At 46.9% G+C, this 15,781-nt stretch overlaps 1 protein-coding gene and 1 pseudogene across 3 annotated transcripts in view; both read right to left on the bottom strand.

Moving 5' to 3' along the window:
• Positions 1 to 9,870, bottom strand: part of CTTNBP2NL (CTTNBP2 N-terminal like) — a 54,640-nt gene extending 44,770 nt beyond the window's left edge. For 2 of the 3 annotated variants that reach the window (XM_077916090.1, XM_077916092.1), the window contains exon 1: positions 8,829 to 8,981. The gene's annotated coding sequence lies outside the window, so the exon portion shown is untranslated. Of the gene's footprint in view, positions 1 to 8,828; positions 8,982 to 9,621 lie in introns of those variants that run through there. The other variant, XM_077916091.1, reaches the window with a different exon arrangement.
• Positions 9,871 to 11,348: 1,478 nt separating this feature from the next.
• LOC144324775 (prefoldin subunit 1 pseudogene) lies at positions 11,349 to 12,215 on the bottom strand (annotated as a pseudogene).
• Positions 12,216 to 15,781: the final 3,566 nt, after the last annotated feature.

Raw genomic sequence — 15,781 nt, 5'->3', positions numbered from 1 at the left:
TTCGGATTTATGTTTAGTAAAGAAATGAATAATGAAAAAAGTAAAATAAATAAATAATGATATCATTGAGCCTATCAATGTTAATTACCAGGACCTCAGAGCTGTATAGCATAGTTTTCTAAGAAGAACTCAAGCAGGACTAGTAATAACAAAAAAGATAAACATTTATTGAGCTAAATAAAAACAAAACAGAAATGATAAACATTAATGTGTTCCAGGCGGTGTTCCAAGTATTTGACATGAATTAACTCAATCCTCACAACATCCTCAGATGACAGATGCTACAGCCACCATCATGTCCCCATCTTACAGACTGGAAAAGTAAGGCACAGGGGCTAACTGGCTCAAAATCTCAGATCTATTATGTGGCAGAAATGAGGATTTGAACCTAAGTAATTCCAGCAGCTTCCTTAATACCCACTGCTACTTGGTAACCAATATTCACATCTGATTTTCTTATTTTATCAGCTTTAGGAACTGTGTGATAGAAAAGCCTCAGCGGGGCAGCCCGGTGGCTCAGTGGTTTAGCGCTGCCTTCAGCCCAGGGCGTGATCCTGGAGACCCAGAATCGAGTCCCACGTCTGGCTCTCTGCATGGAGCCTGCTTCTCCCTCTGCCTTGTCTCTGCCTCTCTCTCTGTGTGTGTCTCTCATGAATAAATAAATACAATCTTAAAAAAAAAAAAAAAAGAAAAGAAAAACCTCAGCTAAAACGTGATTCACAAAGCTGGAAGGGACCTCAGAAATAATCTAATTCAGCACTCTTCATTTTACAGATGAAAACTGAGGCCAGGGTTGTTCAGTGAATTCCTGAAGATTGCAGTTAAATAGTAAAACTAGGTCTAACATATATCTTTTGAAGATCCAGTCTAATCCACTTTCTGGGACACCATGATGGATATCAGATTTTTGTTTTGTTTAGCTCTGTTCTAAGACTCATGCATCTCTGGTGTACCTCTTCCTGTGTGTGAAGGTCCGACTCTTTCTCTCACTATTGTATATGTCTGTTTCTCTCATTCTCTCTCTCATTTGTTGCCAAAAAGATTTATATGTGTATTGAGGAAAAGAAGGAAGTGGCATCATGCCATTAACAAACATTGAAACATCACTCCCCAAAATGAGGACATTTAGCACAACGCTATTAAAAACAGGTCTGTCTACCTGGATATCTGTTTACACCCTTTCAAGTGTTCTCATCTGAGACAAGACCAAACCAGAAGAACTACATTAGTTAAGCTACAGGAATCTATGTTAATGAAAATGAATAACAGATTTCATATTAATATTTTTCATTTAAAAATGTCTTTTAACATTAGAAAAATACCATAAGTATGAACCATTAAGTATATTTATCAGACGACTTTATTTAGTTTAAATGAAATTATAACATGATTTCCTTGACATAGGTATCTGTTTGTATCATCTATCTGTCCATCATTCCCTTGAACTTTTGTTTTTCTGAAATAATGCCACCATGCGTTGCAAAATGCCACAACAAAGAAAAAAATAATATATAGGTTGATTTTCTTTCCAGTAAAATGACTCATGGGCCACAATTCTAGGAACAGCCTGAAATACAAAACTCCTTCAAATGTCAACATAGAAGGAAGTCATTGACTCCATCAGGATTCCAAACTGGGAAGAAATAGAAAGTACAGTATGGAGGATGAACCATAAAACAGTCGAAGTATCTGCATTGTAGCTATGCCTATAACCTGACCCTCCCTGAACTGCAAAAAACTCCACAACAAATATAATAACTGATAGTGGTTTTACTTTTTAAATTCTCTCTCTCTCTTTTTTTTTTTTTTTTAAGAGAGTGTGTGTGCACTGTGCTCCTACACATGCACACAAGTGGTGGGGGTTGTGGGAGGAGGGAGAGAGAGAATCTTAAGCAGGCTCCATGCTCATGTGGAGCCCACTTCGGGGCCCAATGTGGGGCTTGATCTCAGGACAGAGATCAAGGTGATGATCTCTTCATCACCTACTCTAACAGGATACCGAACAATTAAAACGAGTGACAGGTCAGTTCTCATCCCTGGAGCAGACAGATATGTGGTTTCATCAGGAAGAATAATGGAGTTTTCCTTTTCCGATGAGTTGCCAGTTTCTATCATTCAAATGTCTAATTTAGAAATCAAAACAAGTTTACTCCTTCTGACTTAGCAGGTTGATCTGCTCCAGGAAGGAGAAGAGCTGGCCAGTTTCTGGGAAAGTCAGCTTAAGGACACACACAGCATTTGTTCAGGCCAATGGCTATCTCCATACTTGGGAAGAGAAAAGGACATCCTTCTGCCTACATTAGGCTTTCTGTGACTTTAGGGCTTGGGTAAAAAGCATGCCTTTGCTTCCACACAACTTTTACATCTTTTAATCAAGGCACAGTTTTAACTAAATGCCTGAGAAATAGATTTTCTAAAACATAGCATGGTTATTGTTTACATTATGCTAAATGCACAGTGGGTATGTATCTATATTCATAACCCTGGAGCAGTTACCACCTTTTTTTTTTTAAGATTTTATTTATTTATTCATGAGACAGACACACACACACACACACACACACACACAGAAGCATAGACACAGGCAGAAGCAGGCTCCATGTGCAGGACTGATCCCAGGTCTCCAGGATCACACCCTGGGCCGAAGGCGGCGCTAAACCGCTGAGCCACCAGGGCTGCCCAATCACCTTCTGTTTACGTATCTGTCCTCTAAGACTTTGCTCTCCTAGACAAATCCTCTGTGTCACTCAACTTGATTAAACTTAGCACCCAGGGATGCCTGGGTGGCTCAGTGGTTGAGCGTCTGCCTTCGGCTCAGGGCATGATTCCGGGGTCCTGGGATGGAGTCCCACATCAGGCTCCCTGCAGGGAGCCTGCTTCTCTCTGCCTGTGTCTCTGCCTCTCTCTGTGTGTCCCTCATGAATAAATAAATAAAAATCTAAAAAAAAAAAAAAACAAAAAACCCCAAAACAACAACAACAACAACAACAACAACAAATTTAGCAGCCAGCAGTGTGGTTCAAAGGGGGTATTCTAAAGATGCTGGTTCGAAAGAAATGTACAGTATAAAACCATGAATTATGGCTAACAAGACTGAACTTTTATCTTTTAGGAAACGAGAAGCCACTAAACACTTTTAACCAGGTGAATATCACAACAAAAGCACAGCTTTAGGAGAGAGCTGATCTGACTAAAGAGAAATTAGAAGCAGAAAGAGTAGTTAGCAGAAATCTTTAACAGCGTAGGTATGAGGCAAAAATGTGTGAATGAGGATGGTGACAATCAGGATGGAAGAGAAATGACAGATACGGAAGACTGTGCAGAATTCACAGTAACCTGGCACTGGTTCAGTTCCACAAAACAAGAGGGGAAGTAATCCCAGATCGGCTGAACTTTTAGACTGATGGACTAGAATGATGACGTCATTAACAGAAACAGGGATGTTAGAAAAGGAACTGGTTTTAGGGGGAAAATGGTTACTAATGTGAGACATGCTGAATGAGAAGTCATCAGACTCCCAAGAACGAATGTGTTAAGAGTCAGTCAGTGTGGGGAAGGCTAAAGATTCAGAAGTAGAGAAGTCTTTGGGGGTGGAGCCTTTTTTTTTTTTTTTAATTTTTTTATTTATTTATGATAGTCACAGAGAGACAGAGAGAGAGAGGCAGAGACACAGGCAGAGGGAGAAGCAGGCTCCATGCACCGGGAGCCCGATGTGGGATTCGATCCCGGGTCTCCAGGATCGCGCCCTGGGCCAAAGGCAGGCGCCAAACCGCTGCGCCACCCAGGGATCCCAAGGGGGTGGAGCCTTTTAAGAAAATTTCTTCTGTGCCTCCAACTTAATAAGAGACAATTGGAAGGAGACAATACAGGGGACTAGATCTGATGGTTTTCTGTGTCTTCAACGATCAAGTCACTTAAGAACCAGATTGGTTCTGTCTTTACTCCTGTACCACATGCTCCAACAGAAAGGACTAGTTAGCAGCAACTGAGAGATGGGGCACCCCCTTTGCCAGCATACTGCCCTAAAACAAAGCTAGTGCTTCTCTCTTTTTCCTGGAACTTACCTGTCACTTACCCTTCATTCTTTTCTTCTTTGTAACTTACAGTTCTTATCTCTTGTTAAAACAGTTCATCCCTGCTCACTTCTCAGTGCTTTACTCCTTCTTCTGTCCTGCGCTAAGGCAGACCCACAGCACTCTCCAGCCTCACCTGCCCAGCAGCCTCCCCTGTACCAAGGACCCAAGCAGATGCTCTTAAGGCTGGGGGTCAGAAGTTTTTTTGTCTGTAAACCCCATCATCCTGTGCTCTCCTATTTTCTTTTCTAGTTTCTCTTGACCTCAGTAACAATTAAGGATAACATTCTTTGTGGCTCCAGAAGTCAGAAAGGCTTCATTTAGCAGCAAAGGATACATTTAGATGGGAAACTCTGGCTTTGGACCTGAAATACAGTTTGGAAATACTTGGCAAGGGAGGAACCGTATTACTGCATTCTTTACTTCAATGCCTGCTTGTATGCCTCTTTTCCTCAACCCACACAACACTATCCTCGACGCCCCTCACCTTCACTCTTAACTCCCGTCTATCGCTTCTTCTCATCTGTTCCCATCAATGCTTACTTCGGGGGCTCTTGGGGGAGTTGTCTTCAAAGGACAAAACCCACTTTTGATCAAAATGACCACTGAAAATCCTTAAATCTAACAGAAGGCATAACCCTATACAGTCATCCCAGTGTCCACAAACCATTTATATGACACTGACAATGCAGGTACTTAAGATGTCGGAGTATGGAGTGTAGCAACTAAGTCAAGGAAGACACCAGATGGTTGAATCCTTTGCCTTTCTCTTTCTCGGGCCAAAACATTTAAGAAAGATAATTTGCATGACAAAATTAAGAAACACACACTTTATGAGGCAGACACGTATGTATACTCTCCTAAAAAAAAAAAATCCCTGTATCAGATGTCTGAGATCATACATATACAGCTTTGTTTCCTTCAACTTAGGAATCTTAGCCATATGTGGAAATATTTAAGACCAACCAAACAATAACTAAAATCATGTACTGATTCTTCACCTTAGCTAAAATGCTAAAGGAGTAAAAGAATATTTAATACCAAATTCTGTAACTCACATGCAAAGTCAAATAGTGACAGCAATAATACCTGCCAGTACTGTGTGCTTCCTACTTGCCAGGGACATTGCTCTGTGATTTATGTATACATTGGTTCATGTATACCTTAAAAAATTATCTCTATGTCACAGCAAAGGAAAATGGGATATGGTGAGATAGAAAACTCTGCCCTTGCCTGGGTCACACAGTAAAAGCGCAGCAGAACTGGGGATTCAAACCCAGGTTTGCCTTTGGAGTTTCTGTCAATTCCCATGCTCTATAGCCTCAAAATAAATAAGCTGTTTTCTCACTGAAATGCTTTGAACTAAAACTTAGAAGATGTGATTTTTAGTTATTACAGCAAACATGCAGGAAGTAGGAAAAAATGGCCTTCAGGAACAGGCTGACAAACCATTCCTAGGGTCAACCACCACAAATTGGGCAAATTTCCTCTAGAAATAAATCTCTGTTTTGCATATCATGCCACTAACACCAGTTCAATGGCAACACCCCCCCCCTTTTTTTTTTTTAAAGATTTTATTTATTTATTCATGATAGACATAGAGAGAGAGGCAGAGATACAGGCAGAGGGAGAAGAAGGCTCCATGCAGGGAGCCTGATGTGGGACCGGATCCTGGGACTCCAGGATTATGTCCTGGGCCAAAGGCAGGTGCTAAACTGCTGAGCCACCCAGGGATCCCCAATGGCAACCCCCTTGAAACACAGTTCTGCTACACTCAGAAAAGCCAAGAATTCCAGTCCTGTTCTGCCAATTAACCGGTAGCACTGCAAACCTGATTCTGTCAAGACGCAAATCCATTATAGACTGAGTGCAATGTGCCCGCCATAATCAGTCTGAATGATTCTATTCAGGGGTCTGATACTATCTGTGTCCCTCTCTATTCATGTATTTAGTGCTAGTTCAGAAAAGCACAAAATCAACTAAAAATCCACTTAAAAAAAATTCCAAGATAGATCAGTAACTTGTCAAAATCAAACACTCAGAAACCATTCTTAAAAACCAGCAATCAGTTCCTAGTGTGCTCTCTTAAATTCACCTCGTGCCACTCAGGGCCAGGTTCTTAGAAAAATAAAACCCTATAATGACTAGCAGTGATTACATTAATAAGTCCGCTTCAAATTTCATTACAGCAAAATTATATATAAAAACATCAGATATTTTCTTATAGGAAACTCAATATTTTGGAGTCATTTAAGATGCTTTCCTAAGACATCAGATAGGGAAAATACAGTTAAATCAAGGCAAAAAAGAAATGGAGTGTTTATACTAAGTTGTGCCATATCTTATTAGTAATTTATCTTTCTAGTCTCCCCTAAGGTGACAGCTTCAAACTAAGTTCAACAAACACTTGTTAAGTCAAACTATGTCCCAGGCATTGGGAAACACACAATGATTCATAAAAAATTACTACTACTTGCTCTCCACGAATTTATAACTTAATGACATAGATTAGGCATATACATAAAAATCTTCTGTGTTCAATGCTTTTCTTCATGTAGTATGACCAAACAGCTGTTGAAAAAGTCAGAGGAAAGATTTCCAAGATCCGAACGTGTATCAGACAGGTCTTACTTATTGTACGAAATAATTAAAGAGCATTATTTGCTTTTTCCTCTCTGCTCATTAAGGCTCTGGCAATCACCACTGCTTTGGTTTCCTTAGTCTCGTACCTCAGTTTATTTTCTGTTTTCTGCTCATATAATAATAAGATATATCTTTTTGGGATTTCCTGTTCTGCTTTTAGTTGTTTTTTTTGTTTGTTTGTTTTGTTTTTTCTGCCTCTATTGCTGGGGGCCCATGTATTACCCTCCTATTGCAGTAAGTTTTGTGCTTGCTGGGGAGACCTACCACACAGTTTTTTCTTTGTGCTTTTTTATTGGAGATCTGGAAACAATCACTGAACAGATTTGTGAGTCCTAAGCGTGGCTCTGAAAACTTCGAAGCTAACTATTCAAAAATAATAAACTTCAGGAAGTCTACCTTCAGAAAAATCTAATCACGAAGGTAAAAGACTGTTCACTGGGATTCCAACTCCTTCCATCTCACTGCTATTAGCTTGGCTATAGATAGCAGTAGAGTAAGATGGGCTTCAGATTGAAAGCAAATGAAATGATGTTAAAAAATATGGCAAAATTTAATACATAGAAATGCTACTGATAGGTGATTACTGGCGACTCAGTGTTATTAACATTAGGCCAAAATCACCAATATTTTGCACCTGCTGAAATGAAGGTCAACTTGACAAAGCCTTTATGGGCACAATACAAAGGTACAGAGACACTTCTTGGTCTGAGCACAGGTAAGTGAACAGCCGGAGCTGCCCTTGCTTTTATCTATCCTGATCTCTGACATTTAAAACTTGCTCTTACTTTTCATCCCTTAAATTTTGGTAGGCCATACTGGCCTTGTAAGAACAATCAACGACATCAAGTCTGTTTCAGTTTCCCCTGGAGAGAAAAACCCAACATAAAAAGGGAGCCAGAGAGTAACCAAAGGCCACAGGACCAGATTAATCATAAACCTAGACGGCTGAACCTGAATTTGCTTCAAACGCTCCCTGCCTTTTGTTTCAGCAGAACTCCATCTTCAAGGTTAGCTGCAGTCTCCCTGAGCGACGGACCAGCCCACTCTAGACTGGGAGACCTTCACTCCTAATCTAATGCTCTTTCTTTACTTATCCACACTGTTGTATTTGAAAACCTAGGATTTGCTGACGGTCAGACAGTACACACTGCATTCTACCCACGGAAGGCCAATTCTGCAGAGATCCAACACACCCACCTATCTGTGAAACGTAAACGGATGGTTTTTCAAGTTCCCGGCGCAGAAAGAGGATTAGAAATGAAAAATGAAACGCAGAAACAACAACAACAAAAAAACCCCTGAAAGTTGGGAGAGTGAAGGGAAGGTACGAAAGGTGTAGGAGGAGAGGGGAGTGACTATTCCTCCTTCCTCCAGACTCTAAAATACAGTCGCGGAGCAGGTGAGCTCACGACCTCCGCCACTCCCCCTCCCCCGCCCCGGGGAACCCAGGTTCCGAGGAGCTTGGGGCTGGGGCTGGGGGTGGGGGTGGGGGCGGGGATGGGGGTGGAGGTGGGGGCGGGGCTGGGGGAACCTAAGTATCCGAGAATGGGGGATGGGAAGAAGTGAAGTGAGGGCAGGCCGCGGCTTCTGTGGAGCTGGCGGTCTAGGTCGGGTCTTGATTTCTGCCTCGCCCATCTCCTTTTGGGAAAAAACGCTGATTTTATCTTACGGGTGAAACTACCTGTGATCCCACTCAAGCGAGCAGGGACAAGTGTAGGGCGGGATGTGTGGCGGCCCGCGATGGAGAATGGGGGTGGGGGCGGGGCGGGGGCGGGGGGGCGGCAGCCTAGAGAAAGGGAACCTGTGCGCCCTCCCCAAGGCTGAGGCTCGGGCAAGCGGGGTCCGCCGGCGAGGGGCGTCGGGAGGGAAGAGCCTCCCGCGGAGCCGCGGCTGACGGCGGACCAGGAGTCGCTGCGAGGACCGTCTCGGAGGCTGAGGAGCCGCCTCCTCGGGGAATACCGGGAGGCGGAGGAGACGGCCCCGCCCCCTCAGGGGACGGGCTCACGCGGCGGTCGGGACGCGGCTGCGAGGACGCGGGCGGCGCCACCTCGCTTTTCTCTGGAGGACCCGGCCTCCCAGCCCCCGCCAGACCGCGGCCCCGGCTGTCCCTACCTTTCCCCGGCGCCCCGGACTCCGCTCCCCGCCGCCGCCTCACCGTCCGCATCCACAGCCGCCCGGGGCCCCGCCCCTCACCCGCCAGGCGGGCGCGCTGGCAGCCGCCGGAGCCAATCGCCACCTCGCGTCTGCGGCCGCGGGCCCAATCCGCGCCGGCCGGGGGCGGGGCCTCCCGGGGGCCTCCCGGCTCCTCCCGGCTCCTCCCGGCGCCTCCCGGGGCCGCAGGATCCCTTTTGTTTGGGGAGAGCCGGGCCGGGAGCGAGCTCCGTCACTTCCGGGAGGAAACGCCCTCCCCCGGCTCGGCCCGGCCCCGGCCCGCCTCGCGCCCCTCCCGGCTCGGTGTCCGCGACTTCCCGGCGGCGACGCGGCGAGGGCCTCCTGCCCCGCCCTTCCCGGCCCGGAAAGCCTAGGAATGGCGGGCTTCGGGCGCACTCACGTTTCCTTTCATCCGAAATGTTGTGAAGTGAAATGCCCTTTGGTGTCTGCCCAGGAACCGGTGTTCGAGAACCTGGTAACGTGGCTCTGCTGCTGTCTCTTTCGCTTGGTGCGGCGCTAGAAGCGGGGGCGCCAAGGGGTCACCCCGGCGACGCCTCCCCCACCCCCCGACCCCCCCACCCCCATCCCCCCATCCCCCATCCCCCCATCCCCCCATCCCCCATCCCTCCATCCCCCCATCCCCCATCCCCCACCCCTGCTCTCTCCCCTTCACGCCTGGGAGAGAAATACCAGCCCTGGAGCCCGTGGCGCGGGGACACCGGGCGGCACCCGGGAGCGCAAAACCCAGTCCGACCTGCCTTCCGGGGAGAAGTCGAATCATTGCAAGTTAGTCTGTCAAGGTTTTCCACGCTATGCGTGTCCGATGAGGGGATGTTTCTGTGTCCTTGGCCCCATTACACCGCGGGGCAATGGCGCAATGGCGTTTGCGGTGGAGCCGGAGCAAAGGGCAGTGCGGAGGATGCAAGGAAGGTCTGTCCCTTCTCGTGAACGCAGGAATGCAGGGCTTGCTGTCAGCGGCAGGCCCTCCCAGGATCAAGCTGTCCAGAGAGGCAAGAGGATGCGTCCCTCGTCGTATCTCCATCTGAGGTCAGGGGTCCTGGATTCCTTTTCCAGAGACTGCACTCCAGTTCACAGATCGATTTAGCTGCTTAAGATAATAATAACCGCATTATTTTAAGTACTTATGGACAATTGAATATAATGTGTAATGATGTATTGCTTTTAATGCATTGCCCCGAATCATAACAATGCTTACTAAGCAAGGTAGTGTTAGGGGCACAGCACTGATCTAGAAAGACGTGTCATCACCGTACCTGGTACTTCCATATGATATCTTATTTAATCTTCACTATTACATGATAAATCTAACCTGTAAGACAGACATCATCCTGCCCATTTTACAGATGAGAAGATAGAAAAGAAATCTAATAAGGTCACAGAGCTAGTAGATGGTAAAGAAAGAACTTCCAACAAGGGTGTATGACTCTAGGGGCACCTGGGTGGCTCAGTCGTTGAGCATCTGCCTCCGGCTTGGGTCATGATTCTGGGGTCTTGGGATGGAGTCCCGTGTTGGGCTCCCTGCAGGGAGCCTGCTTCTCCCTCTGCCTGTGTCTCTGCCTCTTTCTGTGTCTCTCATGAATGAATAAATAAAATCTTAAAAAAAAAAAAGGATGTATGACTCTAAACCTGTGCCATGTTCTGCCCTGTGCCATATTCTGCTTCCTGCACATTGACTCTCACAAGGAGGACTTGGTCCAGAGATTGGGCCTGGATGAGAATAAAACCAGCATCAGAGCCAGAAAAAGGCCCCATGTTTGCCTGCTGTTGATTGTAGACCTGAGAGAGTCATCCCTATTTAAGGACAGCAAGGCTGTACTCAAGTGCTCTGCAGCAGCCCAAGGTGCTTTTGAAGTCATGAAATAGGAAATTCAGAACTGAAAGACATCACTCCCTGTGTTCAGGAGACTGGACAATCTGCAAGGCAGGATGAAGGCTAGGCACATAATAGGTGCTTCATGAATACTGACTTGACTTGAAACAAAATGTCTGAAATGGTTAAAAACCCAGAGTGTGGGATGCTAGAATAGATCCACAGGTTTGAAAAATCCCATTTCCTCCTCCTCCCTTTTGCCCTGCCTCTATATTTGCAATGAGGAAGTGTCTCATTGCCCGACAGAGAGACGGACGTGAGAGAACAGGCTATTTTCTGCTGGCTTCTGAGTCACCCTAAGAGTTGTTCTAGTGAATCAGCTCCTCCCTTCTCCCCCTCCTTTCCTTTGTAGCTATTAGCCCACCACCACCCATTCTACTCCCAGGCTGACTGGTAGGGCAGTGCTCTGTGGTTTACTTCCTTTATGGCAACCGGCAGCTCTCCCTGACTCCCTGGCTCCCTCTGCCCATTCTTGAGTGAGTGTGGGAGGACCTAGCAAAGATGACATCATCCCTGTCTGGGAGGAATCAGAGTCCTAAGGGTGCTCAGATTGCTTTCCTTTTAATTCATCACCTCTGGAGGTAGTCAACAGGCAGGGGTGACCATTAGGCTGCAGTGTGAGAGAGTTCCAGAATTTTGTGAGTCTAATACAGAAAATGTGAAATAAATTTAGAGTCTGGTACAAAGGTATACACAGTAGAAAGTGGGCTCATGATAATGTCTTTTTTTGGGGGTGGGGGGGACACATGCCTTTTATTGGTCTAAGGAGCATAACTAGTTCATAGGCTTGGGCAGAGCTCCCCTATCTGTATGGCTCCCATCTCCCTCTCCTGGGAGTTTGTAACTCACCCCCAGGGAGAAAAGTGTTCTGGACAGGGGTGGCAGACAGAGCCAGGATAAAAAATACAGAACGGGGTCTGAAAGGGTATCATGGTGAAGTAGAAAACACAGGGTTATGAGATCATCCAAATAAAAAGTGCACCCGGGCAGAAGAGAAGTTTCTCCACATGGGCCCCCCACCTGCCCTTGCCAGGAATGGGAGGGGGCAGGAAGCTTCGGTGGCTGGAGATTTCCTACTGTGCCCTTCGTGCCATCAGCACCTCCCGGATGTTGTCCTCAGCTTCCTTCACACTCCGCTCCAGGTAGGATTTTTTCTGTTCTAGTTCTTTAATTTTTTCTTCTGCTATTTTCTGTTTCTCTAACAGCTGACTGTGAATTACCTCCTTGGACTGAAGAATAAACATTCTTCCTACACCTTCATACATGTTAGTCTCATCTACCAAAGTCATAATCTCTGTATCTGTAAGACGTGCGCGCTTTTTCGTTCTGTTTAGCTGTTCAATCTGTATGTCTGCAAGCTTCACCTTCTGTTGAGTGTCAATAACTGTGGCTTGAAGTTCTGTGAAGGCCTTGTTCAACCCCAGATCCACGGGAGCCGCCATCTTGGTTCCAATGATAATGTCTTAAATTTGTGTAACATTTGTATATTTATTACTTTATCAACTCACCAGTAAATACTTACTAAATGCCTACTGTGTTTCAGGCAACAACCTCATAAGAAGTGGTAAAGATTATAGATTGTGTCCATTTTTCTCCAGATAGGTAAATTTCTTAGGCAGGTGTTCCATACACATTTATTTGTTGGTTTGGGGAGATAATGATGGAGTAGAGTAGAAGAGCTAGACTAGAAGTAAAAAAAAAAATTAGAGCTCTGTTGGAGTTCGCCCTCCACAAACCATATGAGTTTCCTAGGGCTGCCGCAAATTACCACAAACTAGATGGCTTAAAACAACAGAAACTTATTCTCTTTCATTCTAGAGCTTAGAAGTCTGAAATCCAGGTGTTGACAGGTTAGTTCCTTGGGGGAGGGAGCTGTGAGGCAGGATTGATTGCTTGCTTCCCTCCTAGCTATCCTTGGCATTCCTTGGCTTGTAGCTGCATCACCCCAGGCTCTGCCTCTGTCTTCATGGCCTCTAACCCAGGTGTCTTGTGTCCTCTTCTCTTCCTATAAAGATATGTAAGGATAACAGTCCTATTGGATTCAGAGCTCACCCTAATCTAGTATGACCTTGTCTTAACTCATGACATCAGCCAAAGCCTTGTTTCCAAACAAGTTCACATGCTGAGATTCCAGGTGGACATGAATTTTGGAAAGGAGGGAACACCATTCAAACCAGTATGCAAACCTATTTCACAAAGTAACATTCACAGGGCATCTGGGTGGCTCAGTGGTTGAGCGTCTGCCTTTGGCTCAGGGCCTGATCCCAGGGTCCTGGAGATCAAGTCCCGCATCAGGCTCTGCTTGGGGAGCCCACTTCTCCCTCCCCCTCTGCCTGTGTCTCTGCCTCTCTCTGTGTGTCTCTCATGAATAAATAAATACAATCTTAAAAGAAACCAAAAACAAAGTAACATTCCCCACTTAACTCCATGTAAGTTCACAGGTAAATGGCATGAAACTAAGGAACTGTTTCTTAAACATCATTTCAGTTCCATGACTACATGATAATTTTATACACCAGATATATTTCTCAAGCCTTTATTGTATGCCATGCACTGTGAAATTGGTTTATAATTCATCTCATTTAACCTATAGAAGGACATAGATGTGAATATTCCCATTTTACAGATAAGAAGCTGAGGCAGGGATCCCTGGGTGGCGCAGCGGTTTGGCGCCTGCCTTTGGCCCAGGGCGCGATCCTGGAGACCCGGGATCGAGTCCCACGTCGGGCTCCCGGTGCATGGAGCCTGCTTCTCCCTCTGCCTGTGTCTCTGCCTCATTCTCTCTCTCTCTGTGACTATCACAAATAAATAAAAAATTAAAAAAAAAAAAAAAAAAAAAAAGAAGCTGAGGCACAAGGAAAGTCCATGGTCCTGGAATTCATAAGGGACAAACATTGGATCTTTACTCAGATCTGACCCCAAAGTGTACCTTCAAAATCACTATGCTCCATCATGTCTCCATCACAATAGATGGGTTAGGAATATGGGGGATGCCGCCAATATTTTAAAATTTGCTTTATGGACCACTTGGAGCTGTGAGCAATCTTCCTGGAGTTATGAGTATAGTTCAGACCTATTTTTATTTTTAAAGATTTTATTTATTTATTTATTTAGTTAGTTATTTAGTTATTCATTTATTCATTTATTCATGAGAGGCACAGAGACACAGGCAGAGGGAGAAGCAGGCTCCCTGCGGAGAACCCGATGTGGGACTTGATCCCAAAACCCTGGGATCACGACCTGAGCTGAAGGCAGACACTCAACCGCCGAGCCACCCAGGTCCCCCCAGTTTGGACCTCTTTTAAAACAAGGGAAAGCAAGAGAGGACGGGCTTGGTAGGGGCCAAGGAAATTTGGCGGGGAAGAGGAGAGCTAAGGGCACTTACCTGGGACGCCTGGATGGCTCAGCGGTTGAGTGTCTGCCTTTGGCTCAGGACATGATCCTGCAGTCCGAGGATTGAGTCCCACATCAGGCCCCCTGCATGGAGCCTGCTTCTCCCTCTGCCTGTGTCTCTGCCTCTCTCTCTATGTGTCTCTCATGAATAAATAAATAAAATCTTAAAAAAAAAGGTGGGGGGGGGCACTTACCTGAACCTTCGTTTCCCCATTTGTAAAATGGAATCATAGCTTCCTGACAACACAACCGAGGGGGTGTGACTATCCAACAGAGACGATGGTCCCAGAGGAAAGTACCTGGGTCCTCTGTGATGTGAGGTATCCTTATCAAGTGCCTGGGAGATCTCGCCCAAGCTCCTGCTCCTCTCTGGGCCCCAGCTCCCCAGCCCTTCGGCTAACACGGTGGGGGGGGGGGGGGCGGCTGAGCCTCTGGGGCTCGATAAGACCTCTTCCCGCTGTGCCCTGGGCCTTGCTGAGACGCTGGGGGGCTAGATGTAGACGCTGGAGTGACTGGCAAGGGCGGCTGCTGCTCCCCACGTCGCTCGTGCCCTCCCCGGCCCTCGGGGCTCCTGGGGGCCAAGGACCGCTCTGTAGGCCGGTGCCGAGCCGAGGCGGGAGGAGCCGCGCGGTTCCTCCCACCATCGGTCTCCACGAAAGCCTCTGGGACGACCCTCTCGGTTGGGTGGGCCCGGGGCGCCCAGGAGCGCGGGGGGCGCGGGGGGCGCGGGGGGCGCGGGGGGCGCGGGGCACCTGGAGGGCTGGGGGCGGGGCGCGCACTGGTTCCCGGGCCGAGTCCTCCCTCTAGCGCCCAGAGGCCGCTCCTGCAGCCGCCGCTCCTGGGAAGGCGGCTCACCGGAGGGTCCTTTGCGGAGGTGCGCTGAGCCAGCAAGCAGGTGTGGGTGTCCGGGGACCACCCTCAGGGGCAGATGCTAAATATTGGGGCCAGCTTGGCCGTGAGGGAGCAGGAACACTCCGGGCCTGGGTTGGGTAGGGGAAGGTTGAGAAGGAAAGGGGAAGCGACGCAGCATCGAGTGCGCACCTGCTACGGCCCTGTGCCCCGTGCTTCACCTGTATTACGTGTGTAATCCCTGTGATCTCTACGTGTGTAATCCTTGCGATCTCTACCCATATCATGCTTTACACATATAATCCTTGTGATCAGCCTAAGAGGTAATTACTAGGACTTCTAGCTTTCAGATACCGACGCAAGTGCAGAGGTTAAAACAACAAGGATGCTAACAGCATCGGCTAATTGTTTAGCGCCGACTGACTTCACAGCAGGAGCGTTATTTCTTTTAATTCTCACCACAAACCTTTAAAATAGTTATTGTAATCTCCATTTTACTCAGGAGGTCAATGAGATGTAGGTAGTTTAAGAAAGGGATCACTGAAAAGGGAAAACAGAGAAGCTTGACTAAGGTCAAAGAGTGATGTCCTCCTGACTCCCATCCCACGGTTTCTTTTGCACCAACTGTCTCAGGGACCCCGCAGGTGGAGGGAGTGGGATGGAGCCCCCGGGTCTGTGCGACTCACTGTTCTTTTCCATTCGCGGGGCTGCCTGGTGGCCCTTCCCCAGGACCAGGAAACTAAGGCCATGTTGGTTTTCTGGATCTCCAAACAGGAGATAG

Source organism: Canis aureus, chromosome 12 (assembly GCF_053574225.1).
Source record: "Canis aureus isolate CA01 chromosome 12, VMU_Caureus_v.1.0, whole genome shotgun sequence".
Classification (NCBI taxonomy): domain Eukaryota; kingdom Metazoa; phylum Chordata; class Mammalia; order Carnivora; family Canidae; genus Canis; species Canis aureus.
The sequence above is the reverse complement of the archived record's forward strand: the minus strand, read 5'-3'. Positions and strand labels throughout refer to the sequence as shown.